Below are 24,264 nucleotides of genomic sequence, written 5' to 3' on the forward strand. Positions count from 1 at the left end.
GAATGATGTTATGATTTACTCAAATTGGAACATCACTTCATTATGTTAGGTCATACTAGGTAATTCCTAAATGACACTGTCATTTTCTTTTTTATCATTGGAAATATTGCCTTTGTTCATTTAGTTAGAGTGCACATTATTTGTCTAGCCACTAATAATGTTCTCCCTTATCCTTTCTCTCTCTCCATTTACTGCCGTTTCCCAGTAGTAATGAATTCACACACTTCATTAGGTGTTAACAAAAAAAAAAGGAGAAGCACATTGTTCAGTATACGCTGTCACTTGCTGTTTTTTTCACATTGTATGAAATAGAATAGAATTAGCACTCAGAGCAGGATTAGCTAAAAAGGTAACTTTCCAACTACAGAGATAAAACTTTTATGATGCTCTCCCATCCTGTGTGTAGTTATGCAACAGCTGTGGCTACTCCTTTCATAGAATATAGATAGAATTAAAGGACCACTCCAAGCACTGTAACACTAGCTCACTGTCAGAGCCGGATTAAGGTTTCTCAGGACCCTAGGCAGGGTGCCAGATTGGTGGTCCAATGCAAGGTGAGCTGGACCCCCAGTGGTCCAGTGGGGGAGCTCCAACTGTATCCAAATATCAGGTACAGACCACTGTGAGAGTTCCTTCACTGCAGTGGCTATGGAGCCAAGAGTACACTGGCAACCCCCAATTGCAAGTAACGTTTTACCAGGATTACACCAGTCGCGACTCTCCATCTCCAGTTTAAATGCCTGTGAGATGGATGTTCTTCTATTAGCTCATTCCGTTAGCAGTGCAGGGATAGCTCGTTGAGTGGGAGCACCAGTTACAGAAGGTTCTAGTGATCATTGGTGTTTAGGATCCCACAGGGCTTAGGTTACTCTCCCGGCACATTTTATTAACTGTGACCGTTCCATTTTACAGATGCACTTCCAGATTATCAATTCAGTCAACACTCGTCGAAGGGGATAAACACAAGGCACTCCTCAGGAAAGAGACATTTTGGATATACACTCTGGAGACTTTGGAACCCAAATGACTCAACAGGGAGTTTAACCTATCGGTATATTATTTCTTCTAAGATTGCAAACTTTATTTAAGACTTTCATTTGTTATATAATGTTCTTTCCTATATGCCTTACATATATTTTATTCCCCACTCATTACCTGTGTGTTCTCCCCTTCGGAGAATCAGAATGGATTTAAAATATTGTTTTTTATATTTATGAACAGTTGTACTTACATGTATACCTACCTGTCAGTCTCCATGCACTGTGGTACCTACCTGTGGTTGCTTTTCATATTTCCCACGATAAGGATAATGTTGCATGTTCATGGGACCCCTTACTATCTTCAACATCCCCTGGCATACTCCTTTACTAACACTATCTGGCTTTTATTTTGTATTCATTATTACAAGCTTGGAGTGGGTAGGTAGTAGTGATGTCGCGAACATAAAATTTTCGGTTAGCGAACCGCGAACGCGAACTTCCGCAAATGTTCGCGAACCGGGCGAACCGCCATAGACTTCAATAGGCAGGCGAATTTTAGAACCCACAGGGACTCTTTCTGGCCACAATAGTGGTTGAAGGGGGGGGAGGAGACCTACTCTCCTTCCCCCCCGGCCCCCACCCCTGGGCGGCGGGTTGGGGCCATAAAGATAATGAGGGGGGGACCTACTGTCCTCCCCCTCTCCGGCCCCCACCCCTGGGCGGCAGGTGGGGGCCATAATTATAATGAGGGGGGGACCTACTGTCCTCCCCCCCTGGCCCCCACCCCTGGGTGGCGGGTGGGGGCCATAAAGATAATGAGGGGGGGACCTACTGTCCTCCCCCTCTCCGGCCCCCACCCCTGGGCGGTGGGTGGGGGCCATAAAGATAATGAGGGGGGACCTACTGTCCTCCCCCTCTCCAGCCCCCACCCCTGTGCGGTGGGTGGGGGCCCTAAAAATAACAATAAGGGGTGGACCTACTGTCCCCCCCAGCCCCCACCCCTGAGTGGTGGGTGGGGGCCCTAAAATTAACAATAAGGGGGTACCTATTGTCCCCCCTGGCCCCCACCCCTGAGCGGTGGGTGGGGGCCCTAAAATTTACAATAAGGGGGACCTACTGTCCCCCCGGGCCCCCACCCCTGAGCGGTGGGTGGGGGCCCTAAAATTAACAATAAGGGGGTACCTATTGTCCCCCCTGGCCCCCACCCCTGAGCGGTGGGTGGGGGCCCTAAAATTAACAATAAGGGGGACCTACTGTCCCCCCCGGCAGCCACCCCTGAGCGGTGGGTGGGGGCCCTAAAATTAACAATAAGGGGGGACCTACTGTCCCCCTCGGCCCCCACCCCTGAGCGGTGGGTGGGGGCCCTAAAATTAACAATAAGGGGGGACCTACTGTCCCCCTCGGCCCCCACCCCTGAGCGGCGGGTGGGGGCCCTAAAATTAACAATAAGGGGGTACCTACTGGCCCCCTCCGGCCCCACCCTTGAGCGGTGGGTGGGGGCCCTAAAATTGACAATAAGGAGGGGACCTACTGTCCCCCCCGGCCCCCACCACTGAGCAGTGGGTGGGGGCCCTAAATACAAAGGGGGGGACCCTAGTCACCCCTCCCCCACAAAAAAAGTATCTCCCTACCTACCCCCCTCACCCTTAAAATAATGAGGGGGGGACCTTTAACTAAAAACCTGTAAAAAAAAATAGATAAAAACAACTTACGTTTCGATGTTTTCTTTCTTCTAAAATCTTATTTTTTCAGCCCCATGGAGGGCTCCGCACAGACTGAGCTCTGCAAGGCGGGGGAAGGCTTATAAAGGCAATTAGGCTGGTTTAAGCCAATCAGAGTGCTCTTTATCATTTTACACAGCGTGGGAAAATTCCAAAGAACTTTCCCACGCTGTTTAAAATGACACAGAGCACTGTGATTGGATGGCTTGAAATCCATCCAATCACAGTACTCTGTGTCATTTTACACAGTGTGGGAAAGTTCAATTTTCCCACGCTGTGTAAAGTGACACAGAGCTCTGTGTCATTTTACACAGCGTGGGAAAATTGAACTTTCCCACGCTGTGCAAAATGAGACAGAGCACTGTGATTGAATGGATTTCAAGCCATCCAATCACAGTGCTCTGTGTTATTTTATACAGCGTGGGAAAGTTCTTTGGAATTTTCCCACGCTGTGTAAAATGACACATAGCACTGTGATTGGATGGATTTCAAGCCCACCAATCAGAGTGGTCTTTGTCATTTTACACAGCGTGGGAAAATTCCAAAGAACTTTCCCACGCTGTGTAAAATGACACAGCGCACTGTGATTGGATAGATTTCAAGCCATCCAATCACAGTGAATATGAAAATAGTGGTAAACCGTGCCAAAAGAGAGTGATCAAATAATCATATCATACATGCATATCGTTCTTGGGTTATACAGCATGTAGAAACCTCAAAGGGAAATGAAGATAATAAAATAATAGTGCAGTATATTATAGATATTATAATGAAGTATATATAGAGTAAATGTGGGTGAAAAGCAAACTCACACTTTGCAGAGCTGCTAACAGCTCTGCTGTATAGCGCCTGGATGGTACAATCCCCGTCTTAGGATCTGAAGGAATCAGGAGGTCCAGACTCAACAGTCGTATGTATGTGGAAAAAACAAAATATACAGACCAATGGTACAGTATCATAGACTAAAATAATAAAGTAAAATGGAGATATCCCACAATATCCAGAGCAATAACTTGCTCTGGTGATGATAGCTTGTGGTGGTATAATCCCTACCAGAGGATATAGCAGGAAACCAGCAGCACCAGGAGATATGCAGAAGCCAAAGGATTAGAGGAAAAAGCTTTAATTTATTAGTAAAAAAAATATATATATTTAAAAAGTATATATATAAAAGTATATACAAAACAAGTGGTATAGCTTTAAATCCTATCCTTGACGCGTTTCGCCCGGGTTTGGGCTTTATCAATAGTGTGGATGTCCTTGGAATTCCGCCTGGTTTATATAGGGGGTGTTGATTCTTCAATAGCAATCTGATGTGGTGCTGTTCTTCCCGTTTCCTGTTTGGTCGTGGGCATCGACAGGAAATTACGCGACGCCCGCGACCAAACAGGAAACAGGAAGAACAGCACCACATCAGATTGCTTAAACCAGCCAATCAGAGTGTTCTTAGCCTAATTGCAGGGCGTGGGGGCCGGGGGGGGGCAATAGGTCCCCCCCTTATTCTTAATTTTAGGGCCCCCACCCACCGTTCAGGGGTGGGGGCCTGGGGGGGACAGTAGGTCCCCCTTATTAATTTTAGGGCCCCCACCCACTCCTCAGGGGTGGGGGCCGGGGGGGACAGTAGGTCCCCCCTTATTGTTAATTTTAGGGCCCCCACCCACCGCTCAGAGGTGGGGGCCGGGGGGGACAGTAGATCCTCCCCTTATTGTTATTTTTAGGGCCCCCGCCCACCGCTCAGTGGTGGGGGCCAGGGGGGACAGTAGGTCCCCCTTATTAATTTTAGGGCCCCCCACCCACCACTGAGGGGTGGGGGCCGGGGGGACAGTAGGTCCCCCCTTATTGTTATTTTTAGGGCCCCCACCCACCGCTCAGTAGGTCCCCCCTTATTGTTTTTTAGGGCCCCCACCCGCCGCTCACGGGTGGGGGCCAGGGGGAGGACAATAGGCCCCCCTATTGGTATTTATGGCCCCCACCCGCCGCTCAGCGGTGGGGGCCGGGGGGAGGACAATAGGTCCCCCTTATTGGCATTTAGGGCCCCCACCCATCGCTCAGGGGTGGGTGCCAGGGGGAGGACAATAGGTCCTCCCCCTTTTTTTTACTTTAGGGCCCCCATCCGCTCAGGGAGGGGGGACTCTTTTTTTTTTTTTTTAACAGTGCTCACTGCTTAATAGACATGCCCCTACTCGCGGTATTGTGAGTAGGGGCACAATTTACTAATACTAAGTAATTTTTACTTAGTATTAGTAAATTTGGCCACAAAAAAAAAATAGGGGGCGGACCGAACATCGCATATGTTCGCCGTCTGTGGCGAACGCAAACACGCTATGTTCGCCGGGAACTATTTGCCAGTGAACCGTTCGGGGCATCACTAGTGGGTAGTGGATAGCTCTTTTGGGATACTTTGTATCTCTGATATTTCCTCTCAATATCTATTTATGGGTTCACCAAGCGTTGCTCCCTGAAAGATCCCACACGACCTACGTTACTGGTTTATGCTCACCCCTTTCATTCTTCACATAGGGATCGTGAATGAGTCCAAGCAAATTAATGGTTCTAGAACCACTCTCTAACCCCTGGCCCTGGCAGCTTCCTATGGTCACCTTATAGTAAATTCTGCTCTGTTATATACACAGTCACTTCTATATGCAAAAAGCAAGATTAGTTAAAGGGGCAATCTATCATATCTACTGCAGCCCAATATACTATTTGATGCTGAAAGACCATGGGTGCCATCCCGAGATTCAATGTCAAACTGTTTTGTAATTTGAATGTAATTTCACTATCTTTTCCACTGGGTATCAGTGGAATCAAACTGGATTTAGTTAATCATATCAACAGTATAGAAACATGTTTCCTCTAGTAAAGGAATTCTACTTTACAAACCTTGAAATTCTAAAACACCACCTGCTTTTAGTTAAACAAGTCATCCATATGTGCAATGTGGTTTTCTTTAAAAATCTTATCAATAAATAAGCCATACATTCTCCCAATTATTACCAAATGGGTGCCCATATTATGAAAGTTAGATTGTATCTGTGGTATTATTCTTGGAGATTAGCCTGTTTTTAGAGGAATTAAAGTATCTGTATCACAACTCCTCCTCAGGCATTTTGTTGGAGTAGTTAATGGCCTTGAATAGAGTTCTATTTAATTAAGGTCAGTCAGCATCATAGAGAAACGTTTTCTTATAATATATGTGCACCCTGTTAGACAGTGTAGTGCACTGTGCTGTTTTTCTTGGATAGTATTTCATATCCTGATATCAAAAAAAGAAAAAAACAACATATAAGAATGACCTTTACTGTTCCATTTAACGCCTTATCTCATAAAAGCGTATAGAAGATAAATGTCTTTTTTTACTTATTGAAACTCAGAGTAAAGCCTGTAAATTTTCAAAGAACAGACGCTCCTTACTTATGGCATTATTTTAACTATTTTATTTCAACTAAATAAACGCTGACTGTATGGCTAGAAACACTAATTGATTTACATGTGACAAGTTTAGAAAGAAAGCTAGTTCGGGCCTTCTTTTTATCCCCATATTTCTTGTTTTGTGAATGTATTACCTACTAATTTATCATTTTAACCCCTTAAGGACACATGACATGTGTGACATGTCATGATTCCATTTTATTCCAGAAGTTTGGTCCTTAAGGGGTTAAACAATAACATGCATTTACATTTATTTTATTTATTATAGATTTATATTTATAGCTTATACCTACTGCTATGTGATTTATGGTTATGAAATATTTGTATTTTTAGTGCTCTTTTGAGTTTATCGATAGAAAAATTTGGAAAGCAGCTGTTAATGTTTGCCTACAGTTAACCCATTCTTCCTTCTGGGGTTCTTGTGCCTGAGCAGATACACACAATCTGTGCATGAAGTGAATGGGAATGTATTAAAAGTGGTAGGATTAGCATGTTGAGCATCACTAGGATAGTGAATACTTTGCTAAATGAAATATTAGCAGTGCTAGTACAGCCTGCAGTATGGGGGGTAACATCACTGTAAAATCGATGTTGATGTTTGAGATATACACTGATCAGCCACAACATTAAAACTACTGTTTTACCAAATAGTGAGGGCTAGACAAGTAGGTTAGAGCATCTCCAAAACGGCAAGTCTTGTGGGGTATTCTTGGTATGCAGTGGATAATACCTTAAAAAAGTGGTGCAAGGAAGGACTACCCATTAACCACCGTCATGGACATGGGCACCCAAGATCATTGATGCACATATGGAGCGAAGGCTAGCCTAGCTGGACAGATCACACAGAAGAACTTATGTAGTGCAAATTGCTGAAAATCGTAATGCTGGCCATGATAGAAAGTTAGCAGAATACATAGTGCATTTCAGTTTGCTGCATATTTGGCTGCGTAGCTGCAAACTGTTCACGAGTGCCCATGATAACCCTTGTCCGCCACCAAAAGCACCGTCAGTGGGGGAGTGAGTGTTTTCTTTTAGAGCAGGTGGATTATCGGATTTTCCCGTCATCGGATTTTCCCTTCATTTCCCGTGAAAGAGATGGCAGCAGGTTGCACTAAGGGAAGAAGGCAGACCGGCGGAGGCAGTGATATGCTCTGTGCAATGTTCTCCTGTGAAACCTTTGGATTTAATGTGCATGTTACTTCGGGGCACTGAGTAACTGACCGCCTCTTAAGTTTAGCTCCACCAAGCTAAACATCCAAGAAGTAACAGAAGCACTTGTCTGATTAAAAATCAGGGGGTGTAACAAGATTCATTTATAAAAATGCAAATTTCTATTGAAATCAGCACTTTTTGTAAAATGAAAAAAAGAGGACACATTCTTCCTGCATACATGACTTCAGCAAGCTAAAGGAGCTGTAGGGTTCTGGAGTGTCCTTTTAAAAAGCATGAGCAGTCAATTCCAACATAAAGTATCCCCTTAAATACTTTGTTTGGAAACTTTTGTATTTTCTACTTTTGATGTATGCCTCTCTCTTTCATTTTTTATTCTTTTTGTGCTAGCTAAATTAATTGAATATGTATGTGAACAGCTGAAGACAGTAATGTTTGGGTGCGTCTGTCCACACATACACAAAGTTATATAAGTAAGTGAAATGGGTGTGAACCAGTGATGTAAATAATGAGTATGGTTTTATTATCAAACTTTTAATCGTGGCAAGTATATTTTCACATCACTGACTGAATGATGTCGAATATATTATCAGTTTACTGCATATTACATTTGCACAACTATAAAACAAGTTATGCAAAATAAAAGCAGTTCAGTCATACGTTAGACTACGTACATTAAACATTAGATTAGATTTATAGACCCTACTTATAACTTTGAAGAAACATTATTAATGTGAAACTAACAAATTCTAAGCTTTCCAGAATCAAGGTACAATCCTATGTTTTCGTAAAACCTTTGCGCTTACCACCAGCAAACTACAACATAAGCTGGTTTGGAGCTTCAGATCTGTGGCCTTATCTTAGTGTAAAATCAACCACACCAGGTCCTAAATGATTAATCAACAACCATTTTCTCCCTTAGACCAATTAATCCCCCAGGAACCATTAACTTCTCTCTGACCCTAAGGAATTATTTTATGTTTAATTCCTCTTACCTATTGCACTCTATGACTGAAACTTCTTAGATTTTTCTTGTAAAGTATGCAATTTATTAGAATGTTTACCTATTACCTTCCTTTTTACCCCTCCCTTTATTTTATCACTCCTGTCTCAGTTTGACTGGTTTCTGATGTTATTTACTTTTCATGAATCTGAAAATAGTTTTTTCTATTGAGTTTGTACGTCTATTGAAAATAAATATTAAAAACTTGGAAAACTGGGGTGGAGGGATGACGTAGGACGCACGCACGGGAGCGTATGACCACGAGCGCAGTGATGCTGATGCCCTGAAGGAGTGAGCGTGTGGAGGAGACCCGCTGAATTTGTTAGATCGAGGTCAGCGAATGGTTTACAGCCTGGAGCAATTTCTCTGTCTAAACAAACCCCCCAAAACCCTAAAACACAAAACGAAGATCAAACTGCAAAAAGGAGAGCCAGCATGTTTGCCAGCCCTGGAAAGAGGAAACGGAGTAAAGGAGACAGAAAAGGAGTTGGAGTCGGTGAGAGCGTTGGCTGGGTCCCAGGTGGACACAACCTGATGCATTTTTATTATTTTCTGTTTTATGCCTTTCTTTCTCCACTCTCAATTGTTTATGCTTTATATATAAAAACTTGGAAAACTAGGTATGATTACTTACAATGAGCAAAATACAAGACATGTTAAGACTTACATAAATAAAATAAGAGGAAACCAGACAAATCTGTAGTATCGCAGAATATAAGAAATAATATTTTTACAGTGTGTTGAATTTATCAGATAAGGTATATGCTATGCAATATAAATACTGCTAAAAAGCACTTTAATTAGGGTGATTTTGTACTTTCATATGATTTTGGCAGACAAAAGTTAAAATAACTAAGCTTCTGATTAGTTTCTTATTGAGAATGCATCACATTTGCAATCCAATTATGACCTACTTTTAATAACATTTTCAGTGTTAAATCCTGGAGTTCATCTAGATTCTTCTAATTTGTAATCATGCCATCAAAGTCTCAATTAAGAGCTGTTTGTAATGTAGGTCTCATTTACAGTTCTATGAAGATGCATGCAATGGTGCTAAGGAATGGCAGCAACACATTTAATTCTACAAGCTTGCAACATCTCATTGATTATTTCTGTGTCATTCACTACCCTCCTTGTGGGGTCACAAAGGGCAAATCCTCTGATTAGATTTTGCTGTAAGGTGAGAAAGTGACTCAGAGGGTGGAAATAGCAATTGATTTTGGATATAGCTATTTTTCTTGTCTAAAGTAATATAGCATCAAACAGATAAAATGAATACATGGTCCATCATATTTGATGCCTCCTGGAATAAAAGCGTTCAAGGACAGCTATGTTTGTAAGTGATCAATCCTGGGTATTATTAGATGCTATATAAGCTATAGAGGGCACTCTGGTCATCTATAATTCTATATTTTGTCCTAGGTAGAACTTTATGTAGAGGCCAATCAAGGTTGGGATCTGAGATTCAAATACTCATTTGCTAATCATGGTCCACCTTCACTGAGTATTGTTGAACTGTTATATTGGTAAACAAAAAATTTAATATGTAGAAGTAGAAGAAGAGGTGCTATGAGGATAATATGGGGCAAATATGACATACACAGTTGTGAACAGGAAAAGCACTAGAAACGCCACATTCAAATTGAACACTATACTATATATATATATATATATATATATATATATATATATTCCATATACTCTTTGCCTGCTTTGTTTGTTGATGCTGTTGATGATTTTGCTGCCTAAAATATATTGACTAGGACAGCACAGCAGAAACTTTGCATAAGGTTTAATAAAGTGTCAATTTAGATATTGCCAGATTTTCTTAAATGTTGATTAGGGTCTCAATGTTTCCTGGCACTGCTGACTTGGTGCCCTGTGACGTGGCCCTGTTCGGACATGAAAAGAAAAAAAGTGTTAAAATACTCGCTCTAGCATATAAGCTCATTGAGCAGGTCCCTCAACCCTTCTGTTCCTATGCGTCCAACTTGTCTGGTTACAACTATGTGTTTGTTAGTCCACCCATTGTACAACGCTGAAGAATTTGTTGACAATATTGGTTTGAAATTATAGGTAGAATGTAGGCACTATAACTAATTCATCTCATTTAATTGGATGCAGTGCACGGAGTCCCCTAGTGATGTCCCTCCATGTGTTGTGAAGTCATTTTATAATGGTTGGATAGTGAATGAGCTTCCCCCCACTGGAGGTAAGGCTATGCTATGCCTTAGTCTTACCAATTTTTACTAGCAATGTGTGATTGGGATAAACCTAGAACTGCCAGCTGACATACTCAGCCACTGAATGCCACCTATTTGTGCTGAGTTTAATGCCTTGAAGGGCTGGGCTGTTGGAACAGTGCTAAGTGGAGGGATGGTGCCAGAGGACTACATGCTTTATACCACCATAATGAGACAAAGTAGTTACAATGTATATAGTGTCTCTATAGCAGCAGTTGTGTCCACCAAAACCCCTTGGCTTCAAAGTTATGCTTCTCATTTTTAAATTAATGCTCTGGAATGTTGAGAGATATTTTTATCTCCAAGCCAGAAAGTCTACAAGGATAATGTTTATGAAAACAGAACCTGATTGCGTATACATTTTCTTTGGTTGTGGTAGCCAAACTCTACATAGAAAGTGTAAACAAAGTATGAGGGAGACAAAAAACTAATTCCTGCCTACTTACAGATAGAATCCTATTAGATTCCTTGTCTAAAAATGGATGCAAAAGCATTGATCTGTACATTTAGATATATCTGCTCTTTTTTATCTAAATGTCTTTTAGACATTTTTATCTAAATGTCTTTTAGAGATGTTACTCATCCTTGCTAGAGGGGGAGGGAGGTCAGGTAGAACAGTCTGAGGGGAGGACAAAGGCATCACAATGCCCCACCCGTATGATCTGCCATCTGAACTTACGCCAGTGCTGCACACAGTGTGTGTTTACATTAAAAAGCCTGTAGAAACAGACTATAGACACCAGAACCACTACATTAAGCTGCAGTGGTTCTGGGGACTACAGCGTCCCTTTAATGTGAGGTAAAATAGAGATTAGTGCCACGGATAATATACTAGATTGCCTACTTACACCAAGATAAGGATGATGATGTCATCACACACAGCATGCTGCTGCTAGATAACAACAGAGGAGCGGCACTATCCCACTTCATGCTGCCTTTGTCCTCCCCTCAGTCTGTTCTCCCTAACCTCCCTGACCTGGCTGATGTTACTCACCCTTGCTAGAGGGGGAGGGAGGTCAGGGAGAACAGACTGAGGGGAGGACAAAGGCAGCATGAAGTGGGATAGTGCCGCTCCTCTGTTGTTATCTAGCAGCAGCATGCTGTGTGTGATGACATCATCATCCTTATCTTGGTGTAAGTAGGCAATCTAGTATATTATCCGTGGCACTAATCTCTATTTTACCTCACATTAAAGGGACGCTGTAGTCCCCAGAACCACTGCAGCTTAATGTAGTGGTTCTGGTGTCTATAGTCTGTTTCTACAGGCTTTTTAATGTAAACACACACTGTGTGCAGCACTGGCGTAAGTTCAGATGGCAGATCATACGGGTGGGGCATTGTGATGCCTTTGTCCTCCCCTCAGACTGTTCTACCTGACCTCCCTCCCCCTCTAGCAAGGATGAGTAACATCAGCCAAGAAAGATAGAACTGCAGGGAGAAGATGGACTCTGAGGAAGTGCCCAAGTGGTCAAGAACTGTGTCAGACTGATTCACCCCTTACTGCTGTATGCTATAGCTGAGATTACACTACTACAGTAAAGATCCCATTTCTTTCAATGATTTCCTGTGGAGGAGACATTATCTCTTTAACAAAGAACTGGTATTTTCATTTAACTTCAGGCTTGAGCAGCTAGGTAACCTGAATATGCCACTCCCAGAATCCAGGTACATATTAATTTAAATTTCTGTGCCCTTTACATTGAGGGAACTTTTTCTATTGCTTCCATTAACTTATATTTTCAGTTACTCCAACCAAACAAGTGTTTTCAAGACATGTGCAATTAGTTTCGGGCCGAATATGTATTCGGACGAATTTTGGGCAATTCGGACATTCGGGTACTTCCGAATGTCCGACTTGCCGAAGTGCCGAATTACCGATGTCCCGAAGTTCCTAAATTACCGAATTTCCGAAGTGTTGAAGTGTCGAAGTACAGAAGTGCTGAAGTGCCGAAGTTCCGAAGTTGCCGAGGTTCCGAAGTGACAAATTGCAGAATTGCCGAAGTTCCGAAGCACAGTATTGCCTAAGTACTAATATACTTACCCAGTGGAAGAAGAAGAATGTTACACTGTATACAATTTTAAATAAAAAGTATACAAATGTAGCCAGGATTCAGCTGTAAGCGGCATTGCCCCCCGACCACCCACCCCTGTCCTTGCAAGCGTGCTGTCTTGGCGTCATACTTGATTCTGGCCTCACCTTTGAGCACATCCAGCATGTTGCCAAATGCTGTAGATTCCATCTTAAAAATATAGCCCGCATCCGCCCCTTTCTTACGCAAGATGCTACCAAGGAGCTTGTCCATGCTCTAGTAATTTTCCGCATGGATTATTGTAACCCTCTCCTGATTGATCTTCCCAAAAGCCGTACTACACCACTACAGTCCATAATGAACGCTGCTGCCAGACTGATTTTCCTCTCTAGTCGTTTCTCTCACACCTCACCCCTCTGCCAGTCCTTACATTGGCTTCCTGTATACTATAGGAGTCAATTCAAGGTACTAATTCACACCTATAAAGCACTGAACAACTCTAGCCCCTTTTTATATCTCCTCATAGATCCATAGGTATGTCCCTCCTCGGTCTCTCTGCTCTGTCCGTGACCACCTCCTGTCCATTGTCCGCACCTGTACAGCCAACTCACGCTTGCAGGACTTCTCGCGGGCGGCTCCCTTCCTATGGAATAGCCTGCACACCCGCCATTAGACTCTCCCCTAGTCTTGCATCTTTTAAGAAGTGCCTTAAAACCCATATCTTTAGGAAAGTTTATGGCCTCCAAGACTAACCTCTACCTCACATACCTGTCTCTTGTTCTCTCCTAAAGGGCAGCCCACCTTATTGACTACAAATTCCTGTCCTAATGTGTTTTACACCCCACCTCCTGTAGAATGTAAGCTCGATTGAGCAGGGTCCTCTTCAACCTATTGTTCCCGTATGTATTTTGTATTTTTTTTGTAATTGTCCTATTTATAGTTAAATCCCCCTCTCATAATATTGTAAAGCGCTATGGAATATGTTGGCGCTATATAAATGGCAATAATAATAATAATAATGTCGGAGGAATTCTTCTAGCCAAATATATATAGTGTTCTGCTCTTTAGAAAGACCAGAAATTGTGTGTACCATAGTAAGTACAATTTAACATGATTTCTGAGAGTAATATTTATATATACATGTATATTAATATGGGTGTATTATTATTATTATTATTATTATTATTATTATATGTGTTATTACGCCTATAATATTTACAAATGTATTAATACGTGTATATGCATTATATGCCCAGAAGTCACATTAATACATAACACCTATGTCATGGAGGCTTAGCACTTTTTACAAGATGGACCAGGGCATGTGACCATGGAGGGGCGCTGTGAATATTTTTCGCACAGGGCGCCAAACGCCTAAGCCCGGCCCTGCCTATGTTAAAGTATATTTGTTTAAAAGTGTTTGCTGGTTTCAAGAATATATCAAGTGATGCTTGTCCCTTTAAACTTTGCAGGAATGCTCACATGGCTTAGCATTGACTAAGGAATTTTACTAAAAACAGTGGAACTGGAACGCTCCCTTACCTGAATAATTTGGTATATAAACATAAAATTTGAGAAAAAAATGTCTCATTGGTACCACGTTTAAACCTTGTTGGTATGACACATCGGCCTCCTAGCACTAGAGAAAGAAAACAGAGAAAACTCCATTCTGTCAGCAAACAGCTCCATTCTGTCAGCAAACAGCTCCATTCTGTCAGCAAACAGCTCCATTCTGTCAGCAAACAGAGCTGACAGGTAAAGTGAAGTTACATTTTAATTTCATTTACATTGTGTTTATAATTTTTATTTAGACTTTTATGCATGTAAAGTATTATTAAACTGTGAAATTTGTGTTAAAATGCTGTAATTTTGGGGGTCTAGAACGGATAAATCTAACAAATCGGTTCTCAAACAGTCAGTGTTAATTTGTCAACTAACAATTTTAGTCACATTTTAGTCGAGTAAAATTTGTGAAATTTAGTCAACTAAAACTAAGACAACTTAGAAGACTAAAATATGACTAAAACTGCATTTTAGTCAAAAGACTATGACTAAAACTAAATTGGAATTTTCCACCAAAATTAACACTGCACAGAGGGGCTGTGGAAGGGGCAAAGGAGACAGATCAAGGCTTGGGAGAGAGACACCTAGAGGAGCTGGGAGGATACAAAGAGACACAGAGGTGCTGAGGAAGGGGTAAAAAGGCACATAGAAACTTTAACTAAACCCATTAGATTTTAGTCATGTCGACTAAAGTCTACTGGATACAATTCAGATGGCCAAAATATGACTAAAACAAAAAAAATGGCTTTTTAGACGAAAAACTATGACTAAAACTAAATTGAAATTTGCCGCCAAAATTAACACTGCAAACAGCCTTCTGGAATGGATTGAGTTTGAGTTCCGAGGCTCCACTATATTGTATAATTTTTATATTGGTATAAACTCAGATATGGAATGGTTCAGTCAAGGGTTAGAGTGTGAGGGTGGTCAATAAGTCATGGATAAACTGAGTCGCAAGCACATTTACAGATTTGAGATTTTTTTTTAACATATTATTTATTTAGGACAAGAGTTATACAGGCCAACCAGGGCTGAAAAAGCAAGCAAGAAAACACCAAACTTGTTAAATTTTTCAATAAAAAAATGTTTTCTGTTAAAACATGGTTTATTGAGTTTTCTTTTCATTTATAAGATTGAAAAATGTGACAAGTATGGTGTTTCCTTGCTTGCTTTTTCAGTCCTGGTTGGCTTATATAACTGGAAAAAAGAGAAAGGGTGTAGAGAGAGGGAAGAGAGGTGAGGGGGAAACCCATTAGCCTGGAGCATTTTCGTTTCATTTTTATATGAGCTCATTGTGCTTTTGATTTGCTTGTAGGCCACAATGAAAAAAGAATTACATTTAAAAAAAAAAACTCATTTGTTTCTAGCACGTAATAGAAAATTAATAGAGTAATACTCTTCTTTTTATCTAACCATCCATCTAATGACATGTTTCTTCAGCAGTAAAGCTGAAAATCTAAATTTTGCGTTCAGTGTCTGGATAAAAATCGAGGAATCAGATTCCTATACAAAGTACAAACAAGATTTGGAATGTTCACAAAGCACTGATTATAAATTGAATAAGGACCAACTGCATTTAGCAGGATGCATGTTCGCAAATTATTGTTAACATACTTTCATGCAAGAGAACGATAAGTACAATTTGCCCACTGGCAGTGCTAGCAGCAAGTAGGCAAGTAGTTAACCCTTGGCAATGTGCGGGTTATTTATGTGTTAGAGCAAGCTAAGCACTTAAAGGTGACACAACAATATCCGGGGGACGCTACTCCACATGCCCCTATGGACCAGCCTTCACTGCTGCACATCCTGCATGCTGTGGGACATAGAGGGAAAGTTGTACACCTGCATCCTACTTTCCCAAGTGTCTTGAGGACCAATGCACAATTTTTTAAACATCTATTTAATATTAGCCTATTACAGGTTTTGTGATGTCATCTGTACCCTTTTCATTACAGCACTCTTGTGACAGTTGGTCTCAATTTTATGGCAAGACAGGAGGCTTCATATTTGCTTATCTTTCTTTACTGAACCTCCCAGCAGCAAATAAACAGTTAACAGTAGTGAGAAAAAACTTTAACCAGAGTGTACAGTCATAGAATATAGTGTCATTAAGCTCCTCCCAATTCCTCTTTCTTTGCTGCTTGCCTCCCAGGTGAGTCTACTCCAATTGAAGATTATGCTTGCTTTAGTGTACTAATAATCTTAATTTTAATAATGACAGGAGGCGAGTATTTTGCATATCTCTCTTTACTAACTCCATACAGCAGTAAAGAAACACATAGGACAAATAACCAATCACAGGAGAGCAGGATGTACACAAGGCAATGTGACCTTATAATTTCCTCTTTCAGAAAGCGACAACAAGCAGAAGTAAATATATAGCAAACAATAAAACTAATAATAACTCCAAGTCCCCATGTGCGAAGGAGCAAACTTCCAAAGAATTCTATACGAACATCAAAAAAGAGTTCAGGGTTGAGACAAATCCGAAGGATAAAATCTCCAATAGTTTCATGTGAACTGCCAATTATCTTCAGAGACGAATCATACTGAAAAGAGAATGTGTGACAGGTTTAGGCATAGTCACGAACATGTAACTCCAATTAAAGTACCACCTAACATCCCATTGGAGAATATAGTAACTATAATCTGATAACTGAGTAATTGTAATGAGAATGCCCAAGGGACTAGGATCCTCTAGGACAGTGTTTCCCAACCCAGTCCTCAAGGCACACCTACCAGTCCAGGATTTAAGGATTACCCAGTTTTGTCTAAGGTGTTTTTTCTTTTTTTTCTAAAAACACCTTAGACAAAACTGGGTAATCCTTAAATCCTGGACTGGTAGGTGTGCCTTGAGGACTGGGTTGGGAAACACTGTCCTAGAGGATCCTAGTCCCTTGGGCATTCTCAGGTAGTGATACAGGCTGCAGTTCCGTCTCCATCCTCACATAAGGGATCAAGGTGCAGGACTGAACCAGACAGGCTGGGAATGTCCAGATGTAGGGGTAGGGTCGTCGCATCCCTGGGTTCCCAGATTCCCAAGAGGTCCCTGGCAGCCTGCGATCGTCCGCTGACCTGCCAAGAAACCCCCTAAGCGGGTCCAGGTCCCCAGGTAGCCGACCCTCCTGGGATAGAAGATGTGAGTACCCTACGGCTCCGTGAGGAATTGTTTGCCAAGAATGTAGCAGTAGAAGATCCTCGGCTGCTTGAGAATTCCTGTAGACCTTGTAAGCATGAGAAGCATAAGTCCTCCGGGGAGGTCAGGTCTGACGGAGCGCGATCACCATCATGCCTCGACTTATACTGTGTCGAGTGGTAATATCCAAATCAATCGGCCCCTATGAGATGTGTCTCCCCCGGGAGACGGGTTGATCTTCTGTGAAGAAGACGGGGATCGAAGGAGCCTACATGTTGTCTGATAAACGTGAGTTGGTCCATCCCAGTGGATGTGAAACCTGACCGCCTAATCTGTGGTTACCTGCAGTAGGGTGCAGCCGGTTTAGTACTTCTTAATCAATTCATGTATTGTGAAGTATAGGATCAAGAAGTCTAGGTATACAACGTACAGGGTCACGGTGGTGCCGCGGAGAGTCGTACGAATATTCCCAAGTTGTGGAAGAGTCTACGAATCCTCTGAGCGAATAGTCTTCTACAAGAGGTTCCAGCCGGTTCTCAGATGAACGTGGGTGTTGACGAGTTTTCAGTTCCCTGGAGTGATCTGAATGAGGTTCTCCCAGAAGAGAGTGTCTCGTCTTCCCCGCCTGTATTCATTACTTCTTTCGGTAGTTTATCAGGGCCCACCAGGCTCCGAGCTACTGGATTAGGAAGGAGAGGATGTCCCCTGAAAACTGGGTAAGGTGGTCGAGCGGGAAGCAAGAAGACTGCCCTGACGTGTCTTTAGGTCCTGAAGGCAAGTCAGTTGACTACGTGAAAATGGTCTTCCCCAGGATTGAGTGCCTTTCACCTAGATGTGGTGAAATCCCCTGTGGATGTAGTAGGAGGTATATTGATGGTATCTGTGTGTACCGTGTTCTCTGTCCGCTTATCTGGAGCACCATTGGTTGACTCTCGCTCTATATGGGTAATAGAGCTAGTGGTAGCGGATCTCGGGTCAGATGTCCCGAAGTGGTCGACGACCGGCTCTTTTGCCAACCGGTTCCAAAGAATCCCTTGTAAAGGTAATCGCATAACACCTCCTTCCTAGGGGTTTGGGCCCTTATGAAAGCCGTGGGACCCTTGCATGTCTAATAAGTTCCCTTCGGAACTTTGTGCCTTGTGCCTGGGGTTCCGACTATCTTGTCGCCCAGTACCGCCAACCATCCGTCAGCACGGAGGAGTGCTGCTATGGGCATCCTATGGGAGAGGCCAACACTGGGGTTTCCTGCGAGGAGCAGAAACTGTTTTTTGAGTCCATATACCCGTTCCTGGATGATGTTTGGCGGCGTCCAGCATCGCCCAGGGTAAGGTCGTGAATCCTGAAAGACCTCCTCCGTTGGTCACTATAGTCGTCTGAGACGTTCTGACCGGCATGGAAGGGCATGGGTTTGTCCGCCCGTCAGCGGATATGGACATTCTAAGCAAGAGGCTGTAAAGCCACGAGTGCATAATGTTGTCAAGTAGGTTTATTGTAGTAAGGGATACCCCTGTGTAAGGCACAAACCAGTATTCAGGCACAGGATGCAGGGCAAACAGATCAGTCTACTATGACAGTAGGCAGTGTTTACGGAAACCCTTGCGGGTCTATTCCGAATCGTGGCCAAATAAAACAGACTGGGGCTCACCCAGTACATAGAGGTTGCCATAGCATTGCCTCCGCTCAGCAGCACCGTGCAGCGCACGTATAGTGGGGGCTCACCCGGGTGCACAGGGTATGAACCCTTAAGTGCAGGCCATCGCCCTGATAGAGAGTGTCAGTCACCTCTTCCATGATTAAATTCACCTCAAGGGGACTATATATCGTTAAGTAGGCGGCTCGGAACTCCTGTTCAGCGGTTGTAACCGCATGCCTCCGTTCGGCATTTTAGTGCAGTGCACGCCTAGCCAGGCCCGGTGCATTGGGCGTGGGCCTTTAACTGCAGGCCGTAGAATAGGTACAGGGCATAAACCCGTACCGTATCATGATTCATTATCAATGGAGGTATTCCTTCAGTTGTAGGTAGAGGCTGTTGCCGTAAGACTTCCTTCGGTCGGGTAGTGTGAATCGCCTATCGTAGGGGTCTCACCCCAAGAGCACCGGGTCTGAATCTGTAAGTGCTGGTCCCAAATCCAAAGTTCAGATTTTCAATCCTCGAGCTCGCTGTTGAGAGGGGTAGGAGTAGAAGCAGCAGTGCTGTAGGGGTCTCACCCCGGTTGCACATGGTATGAGCCCATCAGTGCTGACCATCAGCCTGATAGAGAGTGTCCTACAGCTCTATCAATAATTAATGCACCACCATGGGGAATATTCTGCGCTGAAGCTTGTGACTCTGTCCCCTTTTTTGCCAAATAGATTGACATCTACCTAGTCAGAGATCACCTCAGGTGCGCGGGGTATGTACCGGCCCAGCGTGGGTCGCGGCCAAATAAAACAGACTGGATGAGAGCACAATCCATTTCATTGTGTGCAATGCACCATGCAGACCCCAGCAGGGTGTAGTAGTGTGCAATTTATTGTCTCAAAGTATCAAAACAACCCCAGCAGGGTGTGTGATATGCAGTAGTGTGCACTTATTGTGTGCAATTTATTGTCTCAAAGTACCAAAAAAGCCCCAGCAGGGTGTGTGATATGGGGTACCCCAGCATGGTATCTGTTGTAGTGTAAATAATTCCAGTGGACCCCAGCAGGGTCTGTATAAATGACAGTAAGGTGTAATAATCCCGGCAGTGTATTCTGTATCTGTCACTTAGTGTTGTCAAATTGTCCCAGCAGGGCAAACCACAATATTGGGATTTGTATAACTGGGCCTCACCCAGGATCACAGAGGTGGCCACAGGGCGACCTCCAAAAAGCAGGACGGTAATAGGGGCAGCACCCCAGGCAGGCACAGGGTAATAAGCCCTTAAGTGCCTAATATGGTAGTAATGAGACAAAAGTGACTGACCTCTGAGGGATAATAGGATATAACACTAGCTCTAAGCTCCGTTGTCTGTCGTGTTCTGACAGGTAGTCAGATAGGGGCCATCCCTTTGAGCATCCATTACCAGACATAGAGTCTTGCTGTATATTCCTGAACCCTGATCCAGGTGATATCCCTTCAAATCTCCCATCACTGATATGTATTTATACAGTACCATCTTGATACTCCGTGTCCAAGGGTGCTATCCCTTCAAGGAATTCAAGGGTGATATCCCTTTAAGAATTTGGTATCCCTTTTAAGTAGTTCCAGAGTGGTATCCTCTAAGGGTCCAAGAATGGTATCGTTAAGGAATTTGAGGGTGATATTTCTATACATGAGACTCTGTAAATAATAGGCCAGTTAGAATACTTACCTTTGCCTGGATTCGAACTTGGGACCCTGGGGTCCAATGTCTGTGTCAGAGAATCGTGAGCTACGAGAGCAGCAAGGCTGACATCCCAGGTATATGTTACTCTCGAGCGACGAAATCGTGGTGGGCGAGAGTAGCAAAACGGGCGCTCATAATCTCGCGAGACGCAAGATTAAAGATGGCCGCCAAGGGTAAAGGAGGGGGAACATGGTTCCTGTTGTCTCGGTAGACGCGGGATCAAAGATGGCCGCCGCGTCATGCTCGGTCGCCCCACAGACTGCCCTGCACCAAGGTAGTGGATGTTGGAAAGCATCCAGCACATCACCGGGTGCACGGTATGGGGCAGCCTGAGAGAGCGAGGGCAGTGAGTCCGGCCGTCCCCCTGAGGGTTGTAGGAGGAAGGGGTCGAACGGATAGGCCGGAAGAAGGGGTTAATGCCTGGGAGCAAGTGGGAGCCGACGGGAATCGCGGGAGGGAAGGGGTTAAGCCCCAGCCAGACCCAGAATCCCCATGAGACCCTAGGGGGAAGGAGGAAAGCGGGGAAAGAGGGTCCGCAGATGGCCCAGGTATAGAAGGCCAGGAAAATCGTCAGAAAAGTCATGATACATATGGTATAAAGTACATCTACCATAACTATAGATAAAACCTATCAAGTCAATAATAAAATTTACAACTAACACCTATTAAATCCATGTTATAAAATACATATGACATCTATTAAATATGTATAAAGTACATATAATACTTATCAAAACAAAGGATGAAATGCCTATAAAACTGATAAATTACAAGTGATATTAATCACAACTAAAGGTAATGAAATAAGGATAATATTAAATCTACGGTATATAATATCTATGAAATAACATAGAAAAAACAGCTGCACATAGTACAGGAGCACAGCAAGAACATACAGCAAAGTATATAAAATTATAAAATACAGAAACAACCTCAAAGAGGCAATATTAGCATAAAGTAATGGAGGAGAGTAATACTCTGACCTGTCTGCTTGATGGAGCAGTAAAGAAAGAGGAACTGATAAGGTCATATTGCCTTGTGTACATCCTGCTCTCCTGTGATTGGTTCTTTTTTTCTATGTGTTTCTTTACTGCTGTATGGAGTTAGTAAAGAGAGATATGCAAAATATGAAGCCTCCTGTCATGTGGTAAAATTATATTCCTTTGCCAATTGTTTATTAATGTGTATATTAATTTATACATATCACTAGATTTTGTCACATTTTGTTGTGAGCTACTTTATTTTACCACTCTGTCCTTTACATTTCACTTAGTTCTACCTAAATGGCTCTCTATTTAACCAAGAGGCCGCGGCTATTTTAGAACTGCAGCACTCGCGTCACACCGGCACACAGTTTCCCGCCTTTTCCCACGTCTCCTATGATGCGCTTTTCTCCGCCTTCAGAGTGACGGTGGCCATCTTCATTCGTGCTTCCCGCCCTTTTCGGCTGTCGGAACGTCGGAGCAACGGTCGGAGCTGCTTTCTCTAACGGCTCTCAAGGTAAGTGTTTCAGCCTTTCCCAAGCACAATTTTGTGCTTTACTTCAATTAAAGAAATATTTCCCTCTTTTGCTAAAAATATTTGTCGTTTTTTTTTCTATCAACAGATTTCTGTCACAATACTCTGCTTGCATTTATTTACAAATAAAGGAGTGCTTTTGTGGGTGACCCTCACTTATATATATTAACTCTGTGTATTATTGTGGGTGACCCCCACCTTATACCACTCCATTGTGTATGATAACATTGTGGGTGAACCCCACCTTTTATGTGCATTCAAGTACCTTACAGTATTGTTATACTTATTTTTGTTGAACCCCACTATTTTCTTATTACCTATAATTTACTTCACTAATATTTTTTAAAGTGGTAATCCCACATATATAATTATTCAGTGTATACGCACATTCTCTTATATTTGCAGTTAACCATACTACAGTTATTAATAGTGGCTAAACCCACTCACAATAAACCAGTGGTTAATCCCACTAATGCCGCACTTCATTTTTCTTATATAAACTAGTGAGTGACCCCCATTATATCGCATACTGCCTGTTTCTTAACTTAATACCAACTAGCATAAAATGTCTGACCATTCCAAGCCCGTTATTTCTCAGGAACTTTGTTCCTGGCTCATGTCTACAATTGTTGAATCAATCCCAAAGGCTCTAGCAGCTTTTCATGAAAAGTCCTCTACAGAGGCTAACCCCACTGTATGATTGCCCTCAGATTCCGAGGACTCCTAACCTCCGGATCTGGAAGAGACATCACGCAAACGCCCCTGGAAATGGGATAGTAAGTCTGCGGGCAAGGGCAAGGCCCCCGCCAAAGCCCCAAAATGATCTGTCTCTCGCCTCACACAGGCTAATACATCCATGACAGACAATTTCTATCTTGGCTATTCGGATGGGGAGTCGTCAGCGAATGCGCTACAAGACCCCATATCCGAATTTGTCAAGGAAACTTATATTGACGTTCCTGAATCCCAAAACACAAAATCTATGGAACCCGAGTCAGACACCCTACTGGATGCTTTGGGCATCCCTTTCTTCGACCCAAGGGTCATTAAACACCCACGCTCTCCTGAATGGGCTCCACCACCTCACATCTCCAACTTCTGTAAAATGTGGCTTCGTAAGTCTCTGGATAAGGAGATCAGAGCCAAACTGAGAGCCGAATGCCCTCAGCTTACGCCAGAATTCGACCCTTTGTTGGTAATGGTCTTAACGAGATCAGGCAAAGATCAGGCAAGGGTATTGAACAGGGTCTTAAATCAACACAGGACAAGCTCCTGAATATTGCAGGCCCTATTGTTGAAATTTTTATTTTGGCGGATGACGCCATTACCAGTGGAGATTTTGACCCGCACACCGTGCGAGAGTGGGCCCAGAGGGCTTTATGTTTTTTAGGAAATGCCAATGTGGCCATGTCCACGGAAAGGCATAAGGCGGCACTGGACAAGATAGACGCTAAACTTGCTGACTTAGGTATCCATGAACTGGGACCAGAGGCCAATGGCCTGCTGTTTGGAGACTCTTTCATAAGAGATTTGTCAAAACATGTTTCGGTCTTTACGACCTTAAATAAAGCCCAGTCCTCATTACGCAGAGTTTTCCGCACACAAACCCATTGTTTTTCTGAAAGGGCTGGTCGTTACAGCTGCCTATACAGGCTACAGGCCTCACTCCACAGACAGCTGGAACACGGGAACCACCCGACCATACCACCGACAGCTGTTCATGAATAGGGGATCCATCCGAGGACGTGGATCTGCTTCCCTACGCGGACGCACTGCTCCAGGTAATAACTTTACCTTCTTTCAATGTTCCTATAGCAGGAAGACTAACCCATTTTTTCCACCAATGGGAACTACTTTTACAGGATCTATGGATCCTAAACACAGTCAGGGGTTTCACGATAGACTTCATCTCCACCCCTTTCCAAAACACACCACCTACACCACTACGCATGTCCATGTCAGACGACCACACGTTACAAACCGAATTACACAAACTCGTAGAGAAGGGTGCGATTGTCATAATAACACCTTTGTGGAGGGCCCAGACCTGGTTCCCGACCTTGCTAGAACTATCGGTGAATTATCCGATCCTGCTGCCTCAATTCCCTGACATCCTCAAGA

The sequence above is a fragment of the Pelobates fuscus genome, chromosome 5, assembly GCF_036172605.1.
Source record: "Pelobates fuscus isolate aPelFus1 chromosome 5, aPelFus1.pri, whole genome shotgun sequence".
Taxonomy (NCBI): domain Eukaryota; kingdom Metazoa; phylum Chordata; class Amphibia; order Anura; family Pelobatidae; genus Pelobates; species Pelobates fuscus.